At 41.4% G+C, this 17,641-nt stretch overlaps 1 protein-coding gene across 4 annotated transcripts in view; it reads left to right on the forward strand.

Annotated features, from left to right (window-relative positions):
* Nucleotides 1-17,641, forward strand: part of SLC24A2 (solute carrier family 24 member 2) — a 277,036-nt gene that overhangs the window by 175,788 nt on the left and 83,607 nt on the right. The window lies entirely within an intron of this gene.

A 17,641-nucleotide genomic window follows, 5' to 3' on the forward strand; every position in this document is an offset into this window, starting at 1 on the left:
ACAAGAGTCCAGCAGTGTTTGCGTTTTATTATCTGTTGATGTGCAACAAAGCAACCCAAGACTTAGTGGCTTATAACTGCCACCATCTTATTACTCATAATTTTGTGGATTCGGAATTTGAGCAGGGATTACCTGGGTGAGTTTTCTGTTCCATGTGGCATCATTGGAGGTCACTTGATGGTATTTAGCTGGTAGATGGGTAGGTTAGAAGGTCTGAAAGGACCTCACTCAAGCTTAACACCTACAAAGGAAGGCACAGTGGAAAGCTGGGCTCAACTGGGTCCCCTGATTCCCCCTGTGGTCTCAGGACCTTTCCATGTGGATAGACTTGTTTTATATGGTAGTTAAGGGTTCCAAGAGCAAACCTTCCAGGAAGACCAAGCAGAAGCTGCAAGGCTTTATATGACCTAGCCTGGGAAATCCCAGGATGTCAATTGTACTGCATTCAATCAGTCAGGCAGTCACTAAGTCCAGCCCAGACTCATGGGGACAAAATTAGACTTCACTTCTCAAAGGGAGGAATACCAAAGAACATGGTGAAACCACCTTGGATCTGATCCAGTCTGTTTCAGTGACATACATTGTTTATTGGTTCCACTGTTCATTGTTCCTTGGTGTGCTCTGGATGGACCACATTATGTAGGGGGGACAAAGTTGGCCTGACTAGGTGAAGGTTTAGTTCAAACATAGCTGAACAGTGCCTTTGCAGGGACACAAAACTCTGAACAGGACATTGTTCATAAAAAGATGGAATCTGCTTAAGACAGATGAATGGTTGGAATAAATATTTTCTTTCTTTTATAAGAAAACCTTGGGGAACTAGAATTATTGGTCTTTGAGATCACAGGATGGCTATCTGAATTGATCTTCCTAATAAATTCAGTGTCCTATATTGATTTTAACATTTTCTCTAAACAAGCCTTTATATTTGCTCAGGGGTACATCTTCATGAACCTAAAACAAGGATGCTGGATGTTGCACTTTTGCAGTGAGAAGTATCTTCTCCTATCATTTGTCTCAAAATGATAGCACCAACCAACATTTGCAGAGTACTTACTGTAGGCCAGGCACTATGCTGAGTGCTTTATATAAACCATCTCATTTAATCCTTCCATGAGCCCCACTCCATCATTCAGAGGACACTGACATGTAAAGAGGCTATGGCTCTATGTCCCACTAAGGCAAGGTGACACAAGAAGTAAATGGCAGAGCCAGAATTTGAACCTGTATCTGCCTGACTCACAGTCTGTGTTTGTAGTTCTTTTCTGCTACTCTGCCTCCTTATGTAACCCCATGTCCAACCCAGCATTCCTTGTTCTCCTGGTGTAGACATCAGCTTAAATCACAAGAGCTCTGACCTATCCCTGAACCAGGGATGGATTTTATTATTATTATTATTATTGATATTATTATTACTACTACTACTGCTACCACTTCTACTTAGGAAGACTTAAAGAACCTCTTTTGCCAGAGAGGGTTTTTTAAAAGCTCTCTCTTCCTCTGGTTTGGGACAAGGAGAAGAAAATAGAATGCTGGGGATAAAGATGTTTAGGATTGACCTTTTTGGGGAAAGAGGAGCATAGAGAAAAAATGGTGATATCTTCCTCTCTCCACCTTCGTGTCCTCCTCATCCTGTGCCTTGATGGTTTCAGTTCAAAGAAGTGAAAATTGTAAAATGCATGGTCTTGAACTGCTTCTAAAGCTTCTGCAGCCCAGGCTGCCATCTCTAGACAGGAACTGGCAGGTCGTGTTTGGCAGGCATGTAGGCATATATCTTCTCCCAAAGACTTCAGAGAAAGGAATACCACAGTCTTTTCTGGTGATCAATCACAGTCACCACAAGGCAAATGACTAGTAGAAATTCAGGGGTGAAAATTACCACCTTGAACAAAGAGACAACAAAGTTGTTAAAAAGAGAGGGTCTACTATATGGTAGTATTTTTACTGAACAAAGTGTAGCATTATCACTATTGGCAATAGTAGCTTCCACGTATTGAACACTTGTCTCTTATATATCTCATCATCCCCACTTCATGGATAAATACCAAGGCCCAGAGCAGCTTGGTGACCTGCCCAGATGGATGTTATATCTCTACCGACATTGATCTGGTTCCAAAGCCATTCTCTCCATCTGCTGAGTAGTAGGAAACCAAACACAGAAGATCCCGTACATGATTCAAGATGAAAATTGTTTTCTATCAGTTGTTTTTGTTTGTTTTTAGAAACAGGGTCTTGGTATGTTGCCCAGGCTAGACTTGAAGTCCTGGGTTCAAGTGATCCTCCCACCTCAGCCTCCTGAGTAGGTGGGACTACAGGTAGAAGCCACCATACCCAGCTTGTTTCCTGTCTTTGATAAAAAACTATGAGCACTGAATGAGCAGAGAGGTAGTCTAGTACAGCATTTAATAGGAGTGAGGATTGACTGAAACTAGACCCCCATGGGTTCTAGTCCCAGCTCTGTCCTTCACTAGCTGTGTGACCTTGGATGATTTGTTTACCCTCTCTGTGCCTCAACCTCCTCATTTGTAGAAAGAGAGTAATAATACCTACCTCATAGGGTTGTTTTAATAGTATGCGAGCTAATATACACTGGGCATGTTGGCACACACCTGTAATCCCAGCTACTCTGGAGGCTAAGGCAGAATGATTACTTGAGCTTACGAGTACAAGAGCAGCCTGGGCAACATAGCAAGACCTCTGTCTCTAAATTAGAAAAAAAGGAAACTAAAACAAATGAAGAGTGTGTGAGCTAATATATGAAAAGCACTTAACAACAAGGCCTGGCAGAGAATAAGTGCCAGTTGAATGCTAAATGTTATTAAGAAATGGACAGAAAAGGACCTCAGTATAGAATCTTGCTTGCTCCAGAGAGTGATAGTGATAATAATAGTGTTTGGTTTTCACATTTGAGCACTTACTAGGTACCAGGTACTGTGCTTTGCAAACATTATCTCACTCAATTCTCTCAGCAAGCCCATGAGAGAGAATCTGTTATCCTCATTTTATAGATGAAGAAACTGAGACCCCAAGTGGTTTTCTTACCTGCCTGAAGCCACAGTCCTAGGATAGTAGAGTCAGCTTTTTAATGCAGGTTGTCAGAGCCAGCCCTGCTGCTTAATACTCTCTGTTCCCCCCTCTCATCAGCAGTTCCTCACAAGTGTCATACTTCTCAGATGAGATCGATTTGGGGAAATCTATTTTCCCAGGACCACATTATGTAACTCCATAGTAGAGCCCAGTTAGAGTCAAATGTGTTCACCTTCTTCTTCCCATCCCTAGTAACCTTTGTCCAGTCTTCTTGAGTTCTCAATTTATAGGGAAGAGATGGAAGTTCCCCTTTTCCGTCTTTTTGAAGGGCTGTCTGCTGACCCATGAGTCCAATTTATTTCACAGTGGCCCTGAATCTTTCCCCAGAAAAGGCATGCCCCAAACTTGTGCATAGAAGAATCCCGGTTCCCCTAAAATGTAAGTCAGATCACACCCCACCTCTGCTCAAAACCATCTCACCAAAAGCAAAAGCCCTAGAGCTTACAGCGGCCCCAGACCCCCTGTGACTTCCCACTCTACCTCCCTCCGCCTTTCCCCTCCCGCCTCCTCTCTTCCTCCTATCCTCTCTCCTCTTCACTCACCCCTCCTTCCGTCTTCTCTGCCCTCGTTTCCCCTCCTTCCCCTCCTTCCTCTCCCTCATCTCTCTCTGCCCGTCTCTCACCTTCCTCCCCTCCTCTCCCCTCCTTCCTGTCTCCTCATTTCTCTACCCTTCTCTCTTTTATCTCACATATCATTTCCCTTGTTCTGCTTCTCTGACTGCCTAGCAGCTCCTTCCAAATCCCAAGCACACTCCTGCCTCAGGGCCCTTACACATGTTCCCCCTTTTTCTAGATATCCAGTTGGCTCCTGGTCTCCCCTCCTTCAAGTCAGCCTTCACATGTCACCTGATCAGAGGCCTTACTCAATCAACCTTTTGAAAATATCAGAAGCAAAACAATGAAAGTGAATCCGAGTTCTCACTCTCCCTCTCCCTGCTCTGCATTCTCCTTAACACTTGTCCCCATGAATGTATGTATTTGTTGTATGCTGCCTGTCTCTACCCTTATACCTCCAACAGAGCAGGACTTAGGGCAGGCTTGGCTCTATCCCTAGTGTCTGGCACAAGTGGGCCCCAATACATATTTGCTAAATGAATTGAATGAGTACTTGCCTTTATAATTTTTCTGCTAGGGAACTATATGTCTCTAGCCATGTAGATTTTCTTAATCCATGCCCTGTCAAAGGGCTCTGTTGTAGTGACCAACAAAGTTCTAATTACTTGATGGTTCTCTTGCAGCTATGAATAGTGATCAGATCTGGTTTGGCCACCATTGTATAGTACCAGCACAGCAATGATGTTATTATGTAGGTGCTTGGTCAGTATTTGCTGCATAATGGAATATATCTCTCTCTAGTCCTGGAGTCACTGCTGCAATGGGAAATGTTTGCTGTCTGCCTCACACCTTCCTGATGAGTTCTTCCATCTCCTTGTTCCTCTCTTCCATCCAAATGCTTTGTTCTTCTCTCGTTTCCTTTCATTTTCTTCTCTTTAATACACTGTTCTTTCCTTTATTACGTTCCCCAGGCCTAATTTTATATGTTCAGAGAATTGTCATCGCAACAAGATGCTAAGATGTTTATTGTTTTAACCATTCATTCCTTTTACAAAATCAAACACCTGTAAAATAACATCCACCTCAATTTGGTGTTGAGTTTGAGAAGGAAATTGCAAAAAAAATGAAGGTTCTTACTTATTTTCTGTGGGCTCTTGTACACTCTCCTACAATTACTCTCCTTCCTTGTGTAGATTCAAATTTTCATTTACATTTTTTCATTGTAACAACAGTTGTATTACTAATACCAATATTTAATAAATTCGTGCACTAGACACCTTAAGAAACATAGAAGTAGGAATAATACTCACCTAATGCACCTGTAATCGAACTAAAGCAGGGGTCCCCAACCCCCAGGCCATGGACTGGCACCGGTTCATGGCCCATTAGGAACTGGGCCACACAGCAGGAGGTGAGCAGCCAGTGGGTGAGCATGACTGCCTGAGCTCCACCTCCTGTCAGATCAGAGGAGGCATTCAGTTCTCATAGGAGCGTGAACTCTACTGTGAACTGTGCATGTGAGGATCTAGGTTGCGGCTCCTTATGAGAATCTAATGCCTGATGATCTGAAGTGGAACAGTTTCATCCTGAAACCATCCCCACCACTCACCCCACACCCACCCATGGAAAAATTGTCTTCCACAAAAGCCAATCCCTGGTGTCAAAAACGTTGGGGACTGGTGAACTAAAGGATTATTTAAACATGAAAGCAATGAAGACCCCACTCACAAATGCAACAAAACCATAAAATACCAAAGATTAACCCAAAAGAAATATTTAAGAACTTTATGGCAAAAATCATCACAATCATCATTTCTGAAGAACATAAAAGATCTAAATAAATGCTATTATAAAGATGTCAGTTCTCTCCAAATTAAACTCTAAATGCAACTCAATCCCAGTCCTAGTGTCCAACACTTTCAACAAAGAAGTACAAAAAAGCATCATCAAGAGCAGCTTTTAGATGTTCTGGCTGAAGTATTTAGGAGGCAGGTGAAGAGGCTGGATCAGAGGCCACTGGGGTCTCCTCTGAGGTGGCCCTGGAGGGGCACACTGCCATAGGGTATAAGCACCACTGCCCTGGCCAGATTCACTAACTGCTCTTGGTGAGGCACCAAGCGGGGCAGGAGAGGGGCTTCCCGGAGCATTTGAATCACCCAATTGAAGGGACATGGCCCTCATTCCTGAAGCAGTGAGAGCGCACTTTCATGTAAGTGGCCTCCTGGCATGGCAGGCACCCTGGTGGATGTACAGCAGGCACGGTGCTGGACAGAGTGAGCACTGGCTGCAGGCAAGCAAGGCCCTCAGGAAATCCAGATCATTGTGTGAACCCTGAGGAAGGGCCTTCAGGGAAGTGTTCCTGGAGAAAGTGAGTTTTGAAAGCAGGTTCTTGAAGGAGGTAAGGAGCCTGGATGAGCAGAGGAACCAACTGGCTCAGGGAAACCCCAAACTATGTATTGTCCCAACCAAAACGTGGTTCTTTTGAGATGAGCAGGCATGTGGCTCCTTGCCCACTGAACTAACGCTCTAGCAGTCTCTCCTGTCAAGGGGTGCTAGGGATGTGCGAGTGTCTATGCGTGTGTGTGTGTGTGTGTGTGTGTGTGTGTGTGTGTGAGAGAGAGAGAGAGATTTCAGTGCAGGAAACTAAGGGCCTCAGAGATGGTAGAGAAGGAAAACAAGAAAGTGGAACTTTTGTAGTACCCACTCTATGCCACACACCCGAAAGTCAACTCATGTAATTCTCTCAGCAGTGGCTATGGGAAGTCATATGCATGTTTTACCTCTGAGAAAACTGCGGTTCCAAGGGGTGGCATGACTTGCTTATAGTCACCCAGCTCCTAAGTCTGACTTCTGAGCCTGGAGACTTCACTCACACAGGACTCTTATCTATGGCCACACATGCTCACACATCTGTCTGTTCTGTAAAGGCTTTCCAAGTCTTTAACACAGACACTTAATGTTAACTTGAAGTTGACACTAAGATTAAACTGTCACTTGCTTGCTGGGTTTGCTTTTTGTCTCACCAAATACCAGAGCTTATTTCTCTTAGCTTCTATTTAAAAAAAAAAAAAAAGCTTCAAAATGAGCTTTCATAAATTTTTGTTTGGTCCCAAGAGAAAGTCATTTCATGCCCCATTTTATCCAAAAAGTGGAGAAGGTGTCTCTCAAAAGCAGTTTTGTAATCTTTCTATCTTAAATTTTAGATCAGCTTATATTACCAAGATGTTTGCGTGCAGCCTCCACCTGGTAAATGAATAGGCAAATGAGTGAAAATCTTCACTGGAGAAAAATAAAATCCAATCTACTGGCCATGGTCTACTAATATGACAGTAGTATCAATCCCTGGATAGAGGAGGACAGGCCATTAATGCCTCTCATAGAGCAAACACAGGACAAGTTAAATAGCTCCTCTCTTTAGGGAATAGTAAAGCATTATTCTCATATTTGAATGTGAAAGATGGTTGAAACTGAATCTCTCTTTGTGTTGTACACATTATAAATTAATGTTATTTGAGCCATAAGGGAATGTGAATTGTCTTACTGAAATAAACTGCTTTTGAGTATGAGAAAAGTTCCCTCTCTCTTTCTTTCTCCAATGAAAAGGTTGGCTTTGAAGCAAAGGCCACAAGGTATGTGGCCAAAAAGTTGATTTTTTTTTTTTTTTTAAGACAGAGTCTCACTCTATCACCTAGGCTGGAATGCAGTGGCACGATCTTGGCTCACTGCCACCTCCACCTCCCGGGTTCAAGCGAGTCTCCTGCCTCAGCCTCTCAAGTAGCTATGATTACAGGCATGCACCACTGTGTCTGGCTAATTTTTGTATTTTTAGTAGAGACGGGTTTCGCCATGTTGGCCAGGCTGATCTCTAACTCCTGACCTCAGGTTGTCCACCTGCCTTGGCCTCCTCCCAATGTGCTGGGATTACAGCTGTGAGCCACTGTGCCCTGCCCAAAAAAAATGATTTTGATGGCATTTGAGCTCAAAGATATCATGAAGAAGGAAAAGGACAATGAAGTATCCATAAAATTAGAGCTTCATCTTTGTCCTCTGGAACTTATGCTCAAAAGGGAACTCCTTCAGAAGGGAGGACTCAGAGTTCCCAGAGATAAAAAGCAGCTGTCACAGATGCAATTACTTGGGGGACCAAAGGATGGGGGCAGTCACTGAAGGTGAAGAAGCACTTTCATTTACCAAAGACTTCCTATTCGAAATGTGTATTGTTATATAAACATCGTCTGTGATATGAGAGCATCCAGAGGTGTTTTCTCCCAAATGAAAGGCATTTACACTAAAGACACCTCTGAGTGTTTAATAAGTAGCAGGGCCTCACTTCACGGGATGAGGTTGAATGACTTGCATTCTGGGATGAGATGACTTTCTCTGACACTAGGGAACACATTTTCTAGTTGACTCTTCCATCTGGGATTTGCACTGGCCACAACACTCATGTGTACATGCTGATCATATTGTAAACTCAATCCTCAACTGGCTGTCAGGATCCATTTCTCTCCTGACCTCACATTATCAGATCCACCAAATCTTGCCTCTTTACTTCAGCCATTGAAAAGAATTCTCTCACCCACAACAAACGGTCCTTCACAGGTTGTCCCCGGGCTCAAAGGAGGCTATGTTATACACACGTGCACATACACATCTGTAAAGAGTCAAGCAGCATTGTTGCTTATATAGTTTACAGGTCTATATCAGACTTGTTTAGTGTGTGTGTGTGCGTGTGTGTGTGTGTTCTCATATATTCATTCACGAAACATATTTCCATTGCAAGCTGACATGAGTGGTAACCCCATTGGGAATGTTCTCCTTTACAGGCCCCCACTGTAGACAAGACTCTGGGGGAACTTTAGCCAGTGCTTGCCCCAGACTAGTTAACTCCCTGAATGCCAGTTTAAATGCTGTTGTTGAACCTGACCTTTAGATATGCAGTTGCAGTAACCTATGCGGCTACTTCTCTTTGACCTCCCAGATGGCAGCACTTAAGCCCAAAACACCAATAGTGAATGTAGCTTTGCTTTTTACTCTAAGGCCCTGAGACCATAACAACCAGTATTGGCAGGAGTTAAATTCCATAGTAAATCAATCTCATTTTAGAAAATTATTTATGATGAAAATTCTCCTCTGCCATTTCTGAAAAAAAACCTTTTATCCAGTTATTGATTTTTTTTTCGTGCAACACATTTCCATAGGTGATGCAGCAGGTCATGCAAGGTTTCCTATCTGGAATAGGTTATAACTATTTTCTTGACCTGAGAGCTAAACCCCATCTTGTCAATGCTAGTGAGGATTACACCATGAAGAGCTGATTCTAGGAGTTCAAAGGTGACATCACACAATGTGCCCATTTAGAAAAACCCTCTCTACCCTGCTTGGGGTGTGCATGGTGACCTCTTCCCATCAGATTCTTGGGAGGAGTAGCAGAGTTAGTTACTGAGCAGACACAATGAGGAGCTAGCCACCATGGTTTGAACCCCAGTTCTGCCTCTTACTAGCTGTGTGCCCCTGGGCAAGTTACTTAACTTCTCTGTAACTCAGCTTCCTCCTTTGTAAAATAGGAAAGATAATGGTATCTGTCGTGGGCTGTTAAGTGTATTCCATGGAATGCTATTTGTAGGGCACATAGAACAGTGCCCTACATCATTAGTTCTCTGTAGGCATTTGCCAAATAAGTTGCTGTCAGTTGTTCGTTTTTTCTTGCAGCCATCAAAATTTTAGACAGCTTTCAGTGGTTCAATCATAAGACCTTGAATTATCTTTTCTGTATTTTCTTTCCTGAAAAAGAAGCCTATTTACCATGTGCCATATCTTCAGGTCCTGGTATACCTATCTATAAGATAACATGGGAACCGATTTTCTATTCATCAGCTTCTCATTGAGCAAAAGTTATCCCAAAGCTGTATAATTTTAGTCTCTGTATTTACAGAGTTCTCCTGTCCTTTGTACAATGAGAAGGAAATCATGTCACATGATACTTAACTCATTTCCTTCCAAAAGGCCAGATTTCATTTGGGTTCATAGCTATTGAGCAGACTTGAAAAAAATTCTACCTGGGGTCCATAGGTGTTCAGCAGACTAAAAAATGTATCTTTCCAATATATTGATAAAAAATCTACAGAAGCATTTATTCTCTCTATTAATTTTTTAATTCTGGTGAAACATTCTTAGGCCACCCTTTGGGTGTCACTTGGGGGTCAAAAGATAATGGCATGCCCTAGCTCCTCCTGCGTAACCAAATCTCTGGTTTACTGGCAGGCATTTGCTATTTAATCTAAGATGCATAACTATTTGGGAAAGATATCTTAATCTTCCACCCTTTTCTTTGCATCCTGGATTTTAAACTGACTTATGTAATCCCACTTATACAGTCTAGTATTTAATAGGAGTAATGGTACCTGGATTTATACTTACAACAGATGGAATTTAAAGGATTGTATGAACATTCTACTTTAAATTTATTCCTGTAAATTATTCATAATTTGGAGTGATTGTTTCTATTGTGGTAAAGAACCAAGTATTCAGGAAAATAACATGCCAGACAATACTGTAGTGTAGAATATATCATTGTAAGGAGCATTTTTACCTTGAATTACTGTCACATCAGTGGCATTAATTTTATGTCTTCCAGTCCTTTTTCCCTTAATTTCATTGTGTTCTCAAATTCCCTTGCCCTCTCATATTTCTCTTATCTCTTGCCTTTTTCCCTTCTTGGATGGCTGGAGTTTTTTTTTGTTTGTTTTTCATTTTACCGGTTTTCCTCTCCTCCCTTGGATATTTTTCTAATATTATTGGATGCTTTCATGCACCAGAGGGTAGAAACTCGGCTTTGCTGACCCAATAGCTGGATATAAATTAGCACTGATTCTCTTTGCCTAGCAAAAACCACTGAATCCAGCCAGGCCACAAGATGGGATCCAGGAGTATATCCAAGTTGTTCTCTAGCCAGCATGCAGCATCTATTCTGTGCACCGGTATTTTCCATCGCCATTTTTTAAAGACAGTGCTGCTATTTTGTCTTTTGTGTGCTGAGGACTCTCCTGATGGCTCTTTTGCATGATGTAAGTCCTCCTACTTTACTGAAGCAATGAAGGGGATTCCAAGAGTCAAGACCACCCCTATGGGGCTTCCTCCTCATAGAGACACTATAAGCCAGAATAGTTGAAGCTGTGGAATTAGAACACTAAAATGGGAAGAATCATAGGTGTCAGTACCAAAGGTAATAAAGGTGAGGTAGATTAACAGAGCACTTTAAATAGATATTTAATTCAACTTAGCATTTGTTGAATGCATATGGAGTGCCCATTTACTCTGCTGGGTGCTGAAATTAACAAAATGCATACAATGACTCTTTGCCTTAAAGGGCAGAAAACAAGTAGGTTAAGGTACATTTGATAAGATGAGCACAACAACAAAAGTGTATAGTTGGAACAGACACACAGGAGGAAAGTGACTTAACGTTAGGGATGGGGGCATTCAGGAATGCTGCATGGAGGAGGGAACCTCAACGGGGTTCTGAAAGATTCAGTAAATTAGGAGACGTAGTAAAATTCCAACGCAAAATCACAGTATGTGCAGGATTGAGAGGTGTTATATTTTCACTTTGTGTTTAGAAATGATTACCTTGATAATGATGAGAAAGACAGGTGAAAGGTGCTGGGGGTAGACAGGTGGTAAGAAAGATTAGGGAAGAAGAGTGCAAATAAGACCATTGCAGTAGTCTAGGCAAAGCCTCAGACTAAGGCCAGGGCAGTGGAAATGGAGCAGAAAAGACAGAATTGAAGATATTTAGGGGTGGAATTAGACTTTGTGACTGGTTGGATTGTGAGTGTGGCTTACAGAAGCATCAGCATCACCTTAGTGCCCCCCTCCCTCCGCTCACCCTGTGGATCTTAGTCACATGTAATATAACCAAGCTCCTGTTTCTGTGAAAGAAACCAACAGGCCTATCTGTACACAGCACTTCATAAATCCTTTTAAAAAAAAGCAGAGGAAGATAATGGAATATTTTGCCACTTCTAAGAGTGGGTAATAAATGTGTTTGTAACCCCCAGCCCAGAATTGATAGGATTTAATGAGAAAGTACCTTTTGCTTGATTTTGTAAATGTAATCTTTCAATTTATAGACAAGCAAAAATGTACCCAAGGTGATAGATGTCATTAATGAAAATGTTAGTTTCCTAAGCCCCCATCCACCTACCCCCACAAAAAATTAAGAACACATTTTAGAAATACTCTATTAGAAGAGCTCAAACAGATTTTCTGAAATTAGAAATGAATTCCAACTGTTGCATGGATGGTTTCAGATATTCTATGTTCCTTGCTATTCAAATCATATTTTTTCACTCTTTAATATTATTTTTTCCCTTCAAACTACAGCTGAAAAAGGGACCAGAGAAAATGTTGAATATTCAGCTCGAACTCTGAATTGATGCATGGGGAGGCAATAATAGTGACAACAGGAATAACTAATATTTATTGAATATTTACCATGTGCCTGCCAGACACTGGGCTAAGCATTTTATACAGATTAACTTATTTATTTTCCACATCAATCCTATAAGATAAGAACTTTTATTATAACCATATTACAGATAAGGACATTGAAGTTTAGAGTAGCTAAATGATTTACCCAAGACCACACAGGTAGAAACTGATGGAGCTGGGTTCAGACCCAGGATTGTTGGACCCCAGAACCCACTCTTTTAACCACTGGGCAATACCACTTTCCTGAACAGCTGAAGTCCCTTTTGAGCTTCCCTTTCAAAAACCAAAACCTAATATCTTTATGTTATTTCTTTCTCTGAGTTGTACATTCTTTAAATAATACCAATGTAACTGACATCAGGTCTCAATGTACCTGATGTTAGATTATACAAAAGAATATAAATGACATTCATAGACTTCCTTTGGCATGACATCATTGGTCATTATTTTTGTCATTCTCATTTTACCTGTTTCTTCTCCAATATAAACTTGTGAGAAGGATGTTAGAACAAGGTTCAAATCCTGGGTGGTCACTTGTGACATATTATCTTAGTCTGGACAACTCATCACTTACTAGATTTTGGCCCAATCATAGAATGATGGGTTCTATATGTATGAGCTTGAGTACTTCCAATGTTCCAGGCATAGCACAAAGCTCCTTACAACAACATATTGAGGGAGGTACTAGAATGAGCCCCATTTTACAGATGAGGAAATTAAGGTTTTGAAAGGCTATCTTACTACAAAGTCACACTGGTAATAAAAAGCAAAGTCTGGATTAGAACCCATATCTATTGACTCCAAAATTTCCACTGTGCTACAAGATCTCCTTGTTCTGCATTATAATGATAAGGTCTCTTGATACCAAAGTTCACTCTGATTTTTGAAGATCAGAAGAGTACTATGTATGGGAGCTTCCTGACTAATCTGAAGGAAAACCAACTGATGCACTAAAGTCATAATAATACCTACCATATATTTAGTGAATATTATCTGTCAGTTACAGGTTAAGCACCTGTAATTCTCACCACAATTCTAGAACACAACTAGTATTTTTCTCATTTGCATAAGTGTGAGAACTAAGTCTCAAAGACATTAGGTAAGTTGCCCAAGGTCTCATGGCTAGCAAGTGGCAGACCCAGTTGTCAAGTCAAGGTCTGTAAGGCTCCAAACTATATATGCAACCCTCATGCTATATCATCACTTATCTCCTGGACTTTGTGAAAAAGGAAAAAATATATTCTAACAAAGTGACAGTGTTTAAAATTATCTTAAGATTGTTATTGAGATTTTTAATTACACAGTAAATATGTATCCAGAGTTGGTTCTTTCCGGTGGGTTCGTGGTCTCTCTGACTTCCAGAATGGAGCTGTAGACCTTCGTGGTGAGTGTTGTAGCTCTTAAAGATGGCATGGACCCAAAGAATGAGCAGCAGCAAGATTTATTGTGAAAAGCGAAAGAACAAAGCTTCCACAGCACGGAAGGGGACCCAAGTGGGTTGCTGCTGCTGGCTGGGGTGGTCAGCTTTTATTCCTTTATTTGTCCCCTCCCATGTTCAATTTCTGTCCTATCAGAATGCCCTTTTTTCAATCCTCCCTGCAATTGGCTACTTTTAGGACCCTACTGATTGGTGTGTTTTACAGAGCACTAGTTGGTGCATTTTACAGAGTACTGATTGGTACAATTTTACAGAGCACTGATTGGTGCAATTTTACAGAGCACTGATTGGTGCATTTTACAATCTCGTTGCTGGCTACAGAGCACTGATTGGTGTGTTTTACAATCCCCTTGCTAGCTACAGAGTGCTGATTGGTGCGTTTTACAATGCTAGCTACAGAATGCTGATTGGTGCGTTTTACAATCCTCTTGCTAGACAGAAAAGTTCTCCAAGTCCCCACTAGACCCAGGAAGTCCAGCTGGCTTCACTTCTCAAAACAATACTCATAAAAGGCAGATTGTTTTGGGTTGATTCTCTTGTCTAGGTTGCTTAGTGTTTTTCTTTAAAAATCCTTTTCAGAAACCTGCATATTCTATCCTACGCTCTCCCCCTCCCCAGCCCACCTCAAAAGGACAGCAGCAGAAAAGCACATCTAGGTCCCATTTCTCTTGCTTGATCATCCAGAGCATGTAAAATAAGGTGAGATATGGCCTGAGTCAGCTCCTCACAGGACAGAAATCAGTAACCACTGATATTGCTAAGCAACACCACAGAGAAGGCTGAAAATGAGGTGGCAAATTTATAAGAAGTTGCAGAATCTTGGGACTTGCTTGGGCATTTCATTATGAACCATCTGCATGATCCACAGTAATGACCACACATTATTGTTCACTGTTCGAGGATGATAATTCCTACATAATTATATTGAGATCTCCCTCTGTGATCGTAACCTACCTTTCAGGACTTTCACCATATTTTCCATAATCGAGATCTGTCCCTGTGAGACAATTGGGAGTTGTTACATCTAATGGGCAACTTTCATTCCTCCCCAAAGTAAAGTTTAAAACAAAACAAAAAAGTCACTCTTTTGGCTAGTGTGATACAGAGTTAGAGGGGTAGTAATATACATAAGGGAGAAAATTGGTCATGGGATCATCACATCTCAGTAACATGGGCTCCACCACGGTGGCATGAAAGCAAGTGTGATTCTCGTAATGGGCAGCATTTATAATCGGATTACAGGCTCATCTCAAACACCGACCACAGGGTTCTGGAATTTCTTCTCCATCTGTGTGGCTTCTTAGAGAAATGTTATAGAGAAGAGGCACCAGGTGGTACCCAGAATGACATTCACAAGTGATGTGTGGCTCTTCCAATCCAAGCTGCCTCTTGCTTCACTGATACAGCAAACAGTGCTAGATAATGTTAAGTAATAGACTCTTGAACTCCCTTACTTCTTTCCTCCTATCCCCAAAAAAACTAACCTTGGATTAGCCCCAGTTTGAATCCTAATCCAATTATGTTCAAAGTGCCTTAGTTATTCATTATGGAGAGTGTGCTGGTTGCAAGCCACGTTCCTATGCAGGTGAGTGCCTTCCGGGTCCTCTCAGCAAGACTAGGTCTTGCCACAGGCTATCAATAGACAGTGGGCAAGGGTACTTTCCAGGAGGCATCATGGGCTGTAGGACCCCAGCCAAGTGCATGATGAGCTCTGGTTTATGTATGCATGCTTTCTGTCCTAGTCGCATGTCATTTCTCTTTCTGCACCTCCTGAGTCCTTGCTTCAGGGAGGAGGGCCTTGTGGCTCCTGGAGATGCTGCCCAATCCTCCTTAGGATGCTGCTGCTGAGTTCACCATCTCACCATCCTGTTGCTGTTAGTGCTAAAGACCGTATTCTAGCAGGCTGGTTTCCATCTCCATTCTTTTCTGACTTTTCTTCAGTAAACTGTAAACATGGTTCTCTTTGTTTGGGCAGATACCATTCCCTTCCACTGCTTCCTCAGTGCGCCTTGAGTTGCCACAACACCTGCTGTTATTCAGCTTTTCACTACTCTTCTTCCTTCTCTTCTGCCATCATTAGCCTCATTTTTGTTATGTTCTGCCTAGTTCTTGTTCTTCAGTCTCATTCATCATATCCAAGGAAGCAGCTAAGAAGTGATCTAGACATTGCCACGTTGTCGAGAATGTGTGAGCTTTGTCCGATATGAACAGTTCCAGTTCCAACTATGTACAAATAAAACGATAATTAAACAATATGAATGTATTTATTTATACCTGATTCTGCAAGAGATGAGGTGAGGAATAATATCACCTGCCACAAGCAGATATTTGACAGTTGGGATTGATATGTGAAAATACATGTGTGCATACAGAGGTTTGCGTCTACAAAAATGGATCCATAAAAATGCAATGGTGTATTGTCACTGTGTAGAATATAGTTTACATCCAACTTTGCAAACACAGAACCACTCATATTCTGTTTGCTGAGCAAATGGTAGAGAATGCCAGCTGCTTATTCCACTGCTTACCTCAGGGAAGGAAGAGAGGTCACAAAACAGTTAGTTGGCTGATGTGATTTGTTAATCTACTCCAAGATTACTCACACATGCAAACACATATATTATGTGTGAAGCCACTATGAACATATGTTTTATATTTATGTGTTTTATATTTATGAAGGTATTTAGGTCATTTAAGAATTCCGAAGTTGTGCAATGTCAAATATATAATACTGTTCTTAAAATACCAGAATATATATATACATATATATACATGTATGTATATATTTTTTTCACTGATGGCAATCCCCAGAAGTCATGAAAAAAATTTTCTTTCTATTTACACAAAATTCAATTTCTTTTTGAAGCACCTGCATCTTTTGTAATGTATCCAGAATAGGCAGCTCTTCGTAGAAACATAAACATGTGATTTTTCTCCCCAAGATATAATTTTGTACTGGCATATTAAAACAATTTTAGATAGAAATCTAGGCACATGAAAAAATGTGTAAATGATGTATCATACAAATATGAAATACAAGAATATTTATTATTGCATTTTAAGCTAGATCCTTCATCTTGCACACAAAACCCATCAATTTTAAGTTTATTCATATGAGGATTCCCAGCAGCTGGCCCAGTTAATGTGCCATGGGAGCATTCTGCAGAATCCTACAGGACTATCTCTTGAGTCTAATTAATGTCTTGAAGTTTATTGGGAGAGTGGTGTTATGACCAGAAAATATATTTTTAACCTGCTCACAAAATTGCTTAAAACAATCTAGAATTTTCAGGCAAACAAGGATAAAAGTTGCTATTTTAAAACTGAAGAAAACAGAAATGGTGTATCCCACTCCTTCTCTCCCCTCAACTGCAGCTGCCACTCCCACCAGCTCACTCAAAACAGCTCACATTCTGCCAGGGGTTTCCATTACAGGGGGAGTCCATTGATGATCTGTACACAGAGGGGGAGCTGCTGGTCCTTGCCCTGCCTCCTGCTGTTTACACAGCAGCCACCAATGCCTTAGTCCTGGAGCTGTGGCTGCCCTGTCACCTATCTGAGCTGGTGGTCTTCCCTGGGAACATGCCTCCTTTTTCCTCCCAGAGCACTCTGTGTTGTCTGTCTAAAATATAAGAAGAGAAAGGGAAGTTTAGAACGTGGTTTTTCATGTTAGATTTTCCTAGGTAGCCTTCCTTTTTCTCTAGGAAATGGTTCTGTTGGAGAAAAGCTGTGAAATAAACTTCTTGAACTGCTGTTCTGTGGCAAGGAATCACAGTGTCTGCAAGCTTCCATGAGCCTGGACGTTGTCCTTGTTCAGTCCCTTTCTCTCGGAGTGTCACCTCTATAAAAATTACAGGGTTACAATAGACCTGGGGTGAAGTTATCTTTGCCAAATACTTTGTTTCATTGGACGTTAAGATAACTGTGCCCTATTCTGTAATGCAGGGCACACTCTACCCCCAGTAGCATAATATATTTAAAGTGATTTCTGAAAATGGGCCGTGAAAGCTGTCTGCCACATGGCCCATGTTTGCACATCTCCATATAGTTACGATTGCAAAATTTGACA

The sequence above is a fragment of the Gorilla gorilla genome, chromosome 13 (genome assembly GCF_029281585.2).
Source record: "Gorilla gorilla gorilla isolate KB3781 chromosome 13, NHGRI_mGorGor1-v2.1_pri, whole genome shotgun sequence".
Taxonomy (NCBI): Eukaryota; Metazoa; Chordata; class Mammalia; order Primates; family Hominidae; genus Gorilla; species Gorilla gorilla.